General features: G+C 38.1%; 1 long non-coding RNA gene across 5 annotated transcripts in view; it reads right to left on the reverse strand.

Moving 5' to 3' along the window:
• Positions 1 to 5,183, reverse strand: part of LOC309855617 — a 128,403-nt gene extending 123,220 nt beyond the window's left edge. For 2 of the 5 annotated variants that reach the window (XR_014306919.1, XR_014306920.1), the window contains exon 1: positions 5,019 to 5,183. This is a non-coding gene — a long non-coding RNA (uncharacterized lncRNA). The remainder of the gene's footprint in view (positions 1 to 5,018) is intronic. The other 3 variants (XR_014306916.1, XR_014306917.1, XR_014306918.1) reach the window with 3 other exon arrangements.
• Positions 5,184 to 9,013: the final 3,830 nt, after the last annotated feature.

Raw genomic sequence — 9,013 nt, forward strand, 5'->3', positions numbered from 1 at the left:
GAAACAGAAGTTATAAAAAGGAACCAAATACAAATTCTGAAACTGAAAAGCACAGTAACTGAAATGAAAAATTCCCTGTATTTTAGAGGGGTTCAACATAAAATTTCAATAGGCTGAAGAAAGAATAAATGACCATGAAGATAGTTAAATTAAGATTACCTAGTATGAGAAATGGAAAAAGAAAAAACTGAAGAAAAATTAAGACTCTAAGAGACAACACCAAGCGTAGCAACATATGCAAAATGAGAGGTCCAGAACAAAGTAAGAGAGTCATAAAGAATTTAACAGTAACCAATCTACATAACTTAAAAAATTCAATGAACCCCAAAGAGAATAAACTCAAAGATATTCTAAATAGAAATTCCCCAAAAGAATCCTACAATCAAGAAAAGAGAAGCAACCCATCATCAGAGATCATGGAGGCCAGAAGGCCATGCAATGACATATTTAAAGTGCCGAAAGAAAAAAGCTGTCAACCAACAATTCTGTATCTGATAAAAAAAAGTCTTTCAAAAATAAAGGAAAGAGATCAGCTTATGGCATGACAGTCTGAGGAGCTCCAGTGACCTGCTGCTCCCCACTGAAACTGATGAAAACTGTTTTGTTTTGTTTTGTTTTGTTTTAAGTCATGTAAAGCCTCTGGAAACTGATCTAAGGATAAACAGCAAATGAAGAAACACATATTCAAGGACGACTTCAAAAATTCACTAAGAAAGATGAGTCTGATTTGAACAAATACCTCCCTCTCTCATCTCAGCTCAAGAAAGCAGAATCTCCATTCCAGGTTCCTGCAACCAAGAATATAGGGCTCCCTTTCCGCCCCTCCCCCAGGTCCAGAGTTCAGAGTGCTTTCTTCCCAGGAAGAAATAGGCAGCCCCTAGCTGCCTATTAATAGGGTTGAGTCCTGGGCAAGTGTGGTTGAGAGGTAGGGGTTCTAGCCCTTCCAGCCTCCACTGGTGGAATCTATACTTTATTGGGTATGGTGCATGGAAAAGACCCGGAATCTTATCATCCCTGCCTGGGTTGTGAGGAGAGAAAAGCAAACCCAGATGACCTCTGGCTATACCATACACCCCTGAGAGTACTGTCACTCAGAATGAAACTTGCTGTTGTTCCTACCCCACCTCCAGAGACCAGGCTCAAGCAGACATTAAAACAAAAAGCTCTTAATTTCTTCCCAAAGGGACTGACTGCATTTACAAGAGCATGAAGAAGGTCAAGCCTTAAGGAGTCCTAAAAAGAAAATGAGGTTGTAGCAAAAGCCCACTAGCAGATTCAAAATATAGAGGCTAAACTCTACGTAGGTAAGGGGAGAGCTGGGGACTGAAACAACTGCAAGGAGCCCTTCTAGGGTCAAAATAAGTATCAAACACTATCCTCAAAAACTAGTTCTTCAAAGGACCCGTATTTTGATGGGATTAACTTTTAAAAGTAGTTTATGCCCCCGGGCATTATGGAAAACAAGTGAACAATTAGTTCCCAGCAAGCTGATCTCTGGGCTGCTGGGTGTGGTAAGGGAAAGACAGCCCTAACAAAACCAGTCATCCCATGGTGATTGTGGGCATATTCAAATTGCCCCTCCCTATGGACCACCTCTGAGGACTAACTTGTGGGAAAGAAGACGACAATGAGATACAACTTCACATCCACTAGGATGGCTAGAATTGGATGAAGTCAAATGACAAATGTTGGTGAGAATGCAGACAAGTTAGAGCGCTCATACGCTGTTGCTGTCAATGTAAAATGGTTGCCACCATTTTGGAAAAGAGTTGGGCAGTTTCTCAAAAAATTAAACATAGCTACCGTAAGACCCAGCAAAAACACTCTAAAGTATACACATAGAGAAATGAAAACATGTCTACAAAGAAATTTGTACATGAATATTTTAGCTGAATTATTCTTAATAGCCTAAAGGTGGAAACAACCTAAATGCCCATCAATGAATAAATGCATAAACAAAATGTGGTATATCCATAATGTGTAACACTCATCAGCCACAAACAGAATGAAGTACTGATACATGCTACAACATGGATGAACGTTGGAGCACTATGCTAAGTAAAAGAAGCCAATCACAACAGACCACATACTATATTATTCCATTCATAGAGAATGTTCAAAACTAGGACATCAATAGAGACAAAAAGTAGATTAATGATTACTTAGGGCTGAGGAGATAGGACTCAAGGAGATCTGGGTCCATGCTAAAAAGTGCATGACTTCCTGAGGAGATGAAAATATTCTAAAATGACTGCAGTGATAGCTGTACATAGATTAAAAACCACTGAACTATACACTTTAAACGGTTAACTGTATGGTGTGTGAATTATATTTCTGTCAAAAGAACTGAAAGGAGAAATTAAGGCATTTCCAGATAAAGAAAACAAGAGGGATTTTGTTGCTAATAGACCTACCCTAAAAGAACTGCCAAAGGGACTTCTTCAGGCTAAAATGGAAAGATAATAGAAAGTAATATGAAATAGGAAATAACAGAAAGTATTTGAAGAAATAAAGAACATAGGTAAAAATAACTATACAGATAACTATAAAAGCCAGTACCAGTCCTATTTTGTTTTTGGTTTGCAACTCCTATTTTTTTTTTTTTTAATATGGCCTACAAAGAAATGGACAAGCTGATCCTAAAATTCATACGGAATTGCAGGGGGCCCACAAAGCCAAAACAATCTTGAAAAAGAACAAAACTGGAGGAGCGATACTTTGCAATTTTAAAACTTACTACAATCTAGAATAATCAAAATAGTGTGGTACTAGCAAAAGGACAGATATAGAGACAAATGGAATAAATCTGAAAGACCTTAAATAAACCTATACATCTGTGGCTAACTGATTTCAACTGATTGCAACAACAATGCCAACACCATTCAATAGGGAATGCACGGTCTCTTCAACATATGATGCTGGGACAACTGGCTATATGCATGTAAAAGAATGCAGCTGGACCTCACACCATCTACAAAAATGAACTCAAAATGGATCAATGACATAAATACAAGAGCTAAAACCGTAAAACATTTAGAAGAATACACAGAGATAAATCTTCATGACTTTGGATTTAACAAAAAATTTCTTCGATTTGACACCAAAAGCACAAGCATCAAAAGAAATAGACAAACTGGACTTCAAATTTAAAAAAAAAAAAATTGTACAGCAAACCAAAGGACATTATAAAGAATGAAAAATACCTACAGAATGGAAAAAAAACTTCCAAACCATATATATAACAGTTCAGAATATATAAAGAATTCTTAAAACTCAACAAATATACCCAATTAAAAAATGGACAAAGGACCTGAACAGACATTTCTGCAAAGAAAATATACAAATGGTTAACAAGTACATGAAAACATGCCCCAAATCATTCTTTAGGAAAATGCAAATCTAACCCATGACATACTTCAAACATACTAAAATGGTTTTAATTTTCTTAGAAAAAGCAAAACAAAACAAAATAACAAGTGTTGGCAAGGAAGCACAGTAATTCTACGTTTAACCTACAGAGAAATCGCAAAACCATGCTGCACCATTTTATACCCCAAAAGCAATGTACAAGGGTTCCGATTTTTCTACTTCCTTACCAACACTTATTTCCTGTTTTTGTTTTTCTTTTAATTAGATTCTGCCTTCAACTTAGAAGAAACTTCAAACGGCCCCGTTACTGTAATCCAGGTAAGAGGCACTTAAAAATTAATCCTTTTTATTGACTTTTTTTTTTTTAATTCTCTTCAGAACTTTTTTTAAAAATAACCCATCTTAGAAGTAGTTCACATGTCACAAAAGTTTAAGAAATGCATGGGAAATATAATCACTGTTTAAATAATGGTTACCTCTGCGGATGAAGGAAGAAGAGAGAGGACTCCAGGAATGGGTACACAGAGAACTTCAACTATCATAGTCATGTATTATTTTTATGTTTGGATGATGAAAACAGAGGTTCACTGTTTTTTGTTTTGTTTTGGGGGGGGCATCTCTTGTGTTATTTTTTACATGTCTGTATATTTCAAGTACTTATTTCATAACATATGTGGAAACCCCCCCCCAAAAAAGGACAAAAAAAAGTTAATCTTACATTCTCTCATCACCCCTCCCACCAAAGACACAGGAATATATTGGGCATCTGCAACTTACTTTTCTCACATAACAATCTAACATACGCTAGATCAAAAAGTGTGTAAAGAGGTAAATCTGTTTCTACAGCTGCAAAATATTTCATAACACGAAGGTCCCCCAATTTATTCCAACAATCTATAGATGGCTATACAGATTGTTTCCAGTTACTCGTCATAAAAACAAAGCTGCACATTTTTTACTGTCTTCCCCAAACATGTTATGCTTAATATAAATTTATTTTCATCAACATATATGAACACGGAATATCTACTTCTTTTCCTACTCAGTGAGAAATCAAGGCAATAATCCACGAAATAATGTAACAATTCCCCCCAAAGATTACCTGTACACCGACGCACACACCTACGTCTGACATAACATGTGCTTCTGGAACAAATGTTAAAATGCCCAGAAGTTCTCATCTGAAGCATAAGGGACATTAAAAAAAATTTTTTTTTAATCTAGCCCATGAATATGTTACAAACTGAGTATCAAAACCACAACGTCTGCACGCGAAATACAGTACGAAGAACGTAAGAGAAAGTAGGTCCAAGAGGTTAGGCTGCTCCTGAAAGCCCTCTGGGGACACAAAATCTTTCATTTTAAGCCCACGTGGTGTCAATAAAAATCCATTTAAATGAGGAAAAAATGAGAGGAAAACGGCCCAGAATCCCTCCTACGAGCTAATACCCACAACCGTCTAGCTTTTTCAGTGGCGGTAAGGTGACTAAAGAAAGAGAAATTACTCTCCGATATTTTATAGCGAAGCGGGAGAGAAAAAATGAGAAAACAGGCCGGCTCCTCCCCCGACTTAGGCAGGCCACGCGATCCTGAAGTGTGTAGCCTTACTAACGGACACTTTCCCAGCTGACGTGAAGCTCAGCACTCACCACAAAACAAAAGTTGGCGAGCTTCTGTACTTTCCTCAGATTTGCTCTTTGGCTGCTTTCCACACCTGGTAGGCCAGCAGTACTTTTCCTCAGCACGCACGCCGCCATCTTCTGTCTTAGTTGAGCTCTAGCGGGAGAAAAGCCGGAGCGGCGTCACAGCCAAATAGGTCCGCGCCTAACCGCCGTGCACTGCCGAAATGGCTCCGCCCGCAACGTGATCCGGCTTCCCGGCGGCCCTACCCCCAGTTTTCCAGAGCGCTTGCGTATTCTTCTTACGGCCTTTATCTTCGTCGAAATTGCCTCGTCCTTCCTCCTTTTCTTTCTTCCTTTTTCTTTTTCTATTCAAAATTTCTTTTGCCTTTGCCTCCACTCCTTTCTTCTTTCTACATTATAGATCTCTCTCGTTCTCAACTTTCAGTTACCTCACAGGTGTACGGCATTTTATGACAAAACTGCCTTTCTGTAATTTTGCCAAATTATTGTAATACTATAAGGTAAGCTGGGAACTGATTTTCCCAATTTTATAAATGAGGAAACTAAGGCCCAGAAGAGGTAAGCCAATTTTCCAAAAGCTGTAACAGCTAGTAAGTGCTAATAAGAGTGGACAGAACCTTACTTTTTTTGCGCCGTGCTGCTAGAGATCAAAGTCTACTTCATCCAACTAATGAAAAATTGGAAAACTAAAGACAGAAATAGGAAGGGTTAGGCCTAAATTCATACAGTGAGTCAGTGACAAAACTGGATTCAAAACAAGTTGCGTCCTTGTTTAATTCTGTAACAGTAAGCATCTTCATAAGGGGTTTGGGACGCTGTTCTCAAGCCCAAAACTCCTTTCTCTTCATTTGACTGAGCTCAGCCCTCTTTTAAAAAGCCTGTATATTTATCAAAAACGTTTATCTTTTCCTGGGTCTCTCCATGACGGAAAATACACTAGCTAGATGCGAGCCCCCAAAACACATTTAAAAAACAAGGCTGAAACTTCTTTGTGAAGCATTGTGCACGAAAGGTGTGAGAGATTAGTGTGAGGGAAGGTTTGTGCTGCATAAAGTATGGGAAAGACAATAAAGCGGTCCTAATCCCTTTCCAAAGTTTGGTTTCTCTCTCCATTCTAATGTCACCTCTAGCTTTGTACAAGAACCCAGCATGGAATATGCTTATTCTATTTTTTTTTAAGATTTTATTTATTTATTTGACAGAGATCACAAGTAGGCAGAGAGGCAGGTGGGGGGGGCAGGCTCCCTGCTGAGCAGAGAGCACCATAGGGGGGACCCTGAGATCATGTCCTGAGCCAAAGGCAGAGGCTTTAACCCACTGAGCCACCCAGGCGCCCCGATACTTGAAGTTTGCATCATTACTTTTTCTTTCTTTATTTTGATCATTGTCACCTTCAAATAAAGGTTAATCATAGAGAATTGTGTAACTTCTCTGCCTTGATTTATGACCATTCTTGTGTAAAACACTATATGGACCCAGTCTGTGTTGTCAGTAATCTGTGTAGTGAGATGAAGAGGTCTTAGTTTAAGCTTGAGGTGTGTCATTGCCTGGGGTTTAGACAAGTGTAAGCACATCTAGGAAACTGATAGGGCAGACACCACAAGTCAGTTGCAGAAGGAACTTCTGGCATCTTGAGAAATAACTTATCTAAGAGAGGAGGGAGTCAGGCAAACAACCTAGGGTAAAGGGAGAATCAATCCTGAGTATTGCAGATGATTTGGTTGTAATACCAAGTGTATTTAATTTGAGCTAAGTACACATTTCTCTACATCAATTTAAGGGTAAGTAGAAAAGTGGAGAACGTTGAGTGAAAACTATTTCAGTTTTGCTCTGATGACTTTCAGGATTTTTTCTGTCTGGAACATATGACAATTTGGATTTTAAAGAAATACATATAAATAAATAATCAGAAGGAAGCATTAGTAGAACAATAGGCTTTGAAGCTGCTAGTTAGTTTTAGTGGGGGAAAACCTGGTGCACTGTTTTATTTAGTTGTGTATCAAATTGAGAAGTGCTGGACCCAGGGACCTAGGAGGAGAAAAGCTCAATTAATTCACAGCAAAGGTAGAAACCCCTGCCTCTAACCACTCACGCTACTTCTAATATCCCTGCCTTGATCCCAAGAAAAATGCCTCCAGAAAACACCAGAGACAGAGTTTGGTGGCCAACCTACAACATTTGCTCTTCAAGGCTGATCCTCCTTACTTCCTGGACTCCTGGTCCTGTCAGTACCTGTTCCATTCTCTCTGAGAGCCCAGTTTTCAACTTTCATTGTAATTGTTTCAAAAGTAAGAAAACTGTCTCCTGCAAGGATGTAAAATCCAAATAGGCAAGAGAAGAGTTGGGATTTCACCATCATTTGGCCATATTTAGCAGACTCCCAGTTGGAGAATATACAAATATAATTGCACAGGCTATGATCTCTGGGAAAATAGTTTCTCTTACCTTGGCATTTATTTTTTAAGACAAACAAATGAGTAATGAACCTATAAATGACAGTCCAAATAATAGATGCATGCATGGTTAAACTAGAGTATGTTAATTTGAAACATGAATTGGGAAAAAGTACAATTTGATGTGGCAAATAGGAGACCAGATATAACAGAATTTATTCATTCATTATTAACTTGCATGTAGGGATGCCTGGGTGGCTCAGTCGGCTAAGCACCAGACTCTTGGTTTCCACTCAGATCACGACCCCCATGTTGGGCTCCACACTAAGCATTCTGCGTGAGATTCTTTCTCTCTCCCTTCCCCTCTGCCCCTCCCCCAGCTCATGTGCATATGCATGCTCTCTCTCTTTCTCTTTCTAATAAGTAAATAAAAAATAAAACCTTTTTTTAAAAAGAACTTATATGAAGAATAGGGCTACACAAGAGGGTGGTAGAGAATACAAATGTGAATGAAACCCAGTATTGGTCATCAAGATTAGGTTCAAGTTGGGGAAGGGGAAATAAAAGGAGTTTTAAAAGAATTATAAGCAGTTTCTTTGTATCAGACACTAATACAAGGTGGAAATAAAAGTGAGGTTTGAGTGTGCAGAGAATAGGGGGATGAATCTACCATAATTTTTAGTCTCAGGGAATTTGTGGATGAGGGGAGAAAAATAAAACATGAGGTTTGAGTAATGTTTTTTATTAGGGAGCTCAAGGAGATTAAAAAGCAATTGATACATATAATGCATACATTTCACATCTAAAATGATTTATAAGATCATACATTTCGGAAGGCACTGTACTAAATAATGTAGGGTATGAGAAGAAAAACAAGAAGAAATCTATAAATGTACTTTGAACCACTGAGGGCATTTATATAGAATGAGGATGTAGCATGAGACATGTAAAATCACACAACTTTCTCTGTGTAAAATTGACCTGTCTTGAAGGTCTTTTTTTAAAAAAAAAAAAAGATTTTATTTATTTATTTGACAGAGATCACAAGTAGGCAGAGGGGCAGGCAAAGACAGAGAGGAGGAAGCAGGCTCCCCACAGAGAGTCCAATGTGGGGCTCGATCCCAGGACCCTTGGATCATGACCTGAACCGAAGGCAGAGGCTTTAACCCACTAAGCCACCCAGGCACCCCAGGTCTTTTTTTTTTTTTTTTGAGATATAATTCACATACCATAAAATTGATCCTTTCAAAGAGTATGACTCAGTAGTAGCCCTCATCACTATCTAATTTCAGAACATTTTTATTACCCCAAAAAGAAATCCCATACCCATTATCACCTTTCCCCCCAACAAACAAGTCCCTAGCAATTTCTAATTTATTTTCTGTCTTTATGGATTTATCCCTTCTGAAAACTTCATATAAATTAAGTAATACAGCAGGTGGCCTTCCGTGATTGTCTTCTTTTGTATAGCATATTTCCAAGGTTTATGCATGATATAGCATATATTAGTACTTTATTCCTTTTCCAAGCCTTTTATGATTATATAATATTCCATTGTATGGATATACAACATATTGTTTATCCATTATGTGTGTTTGAATTGTTTCC

This window comes from Mustela nivalis, assembly GCF_964662115.1.
Source record: "Mustela nivalis genome assembly, chromosome: X".
In the NCBI taxonomy this organism is placed as follows: domain Eukaryota; kingdom Metazoa; phylum Chordata; class Mammalia; order Carnivora; family Mustelidae; genus Mustela; species Mustela nivalis.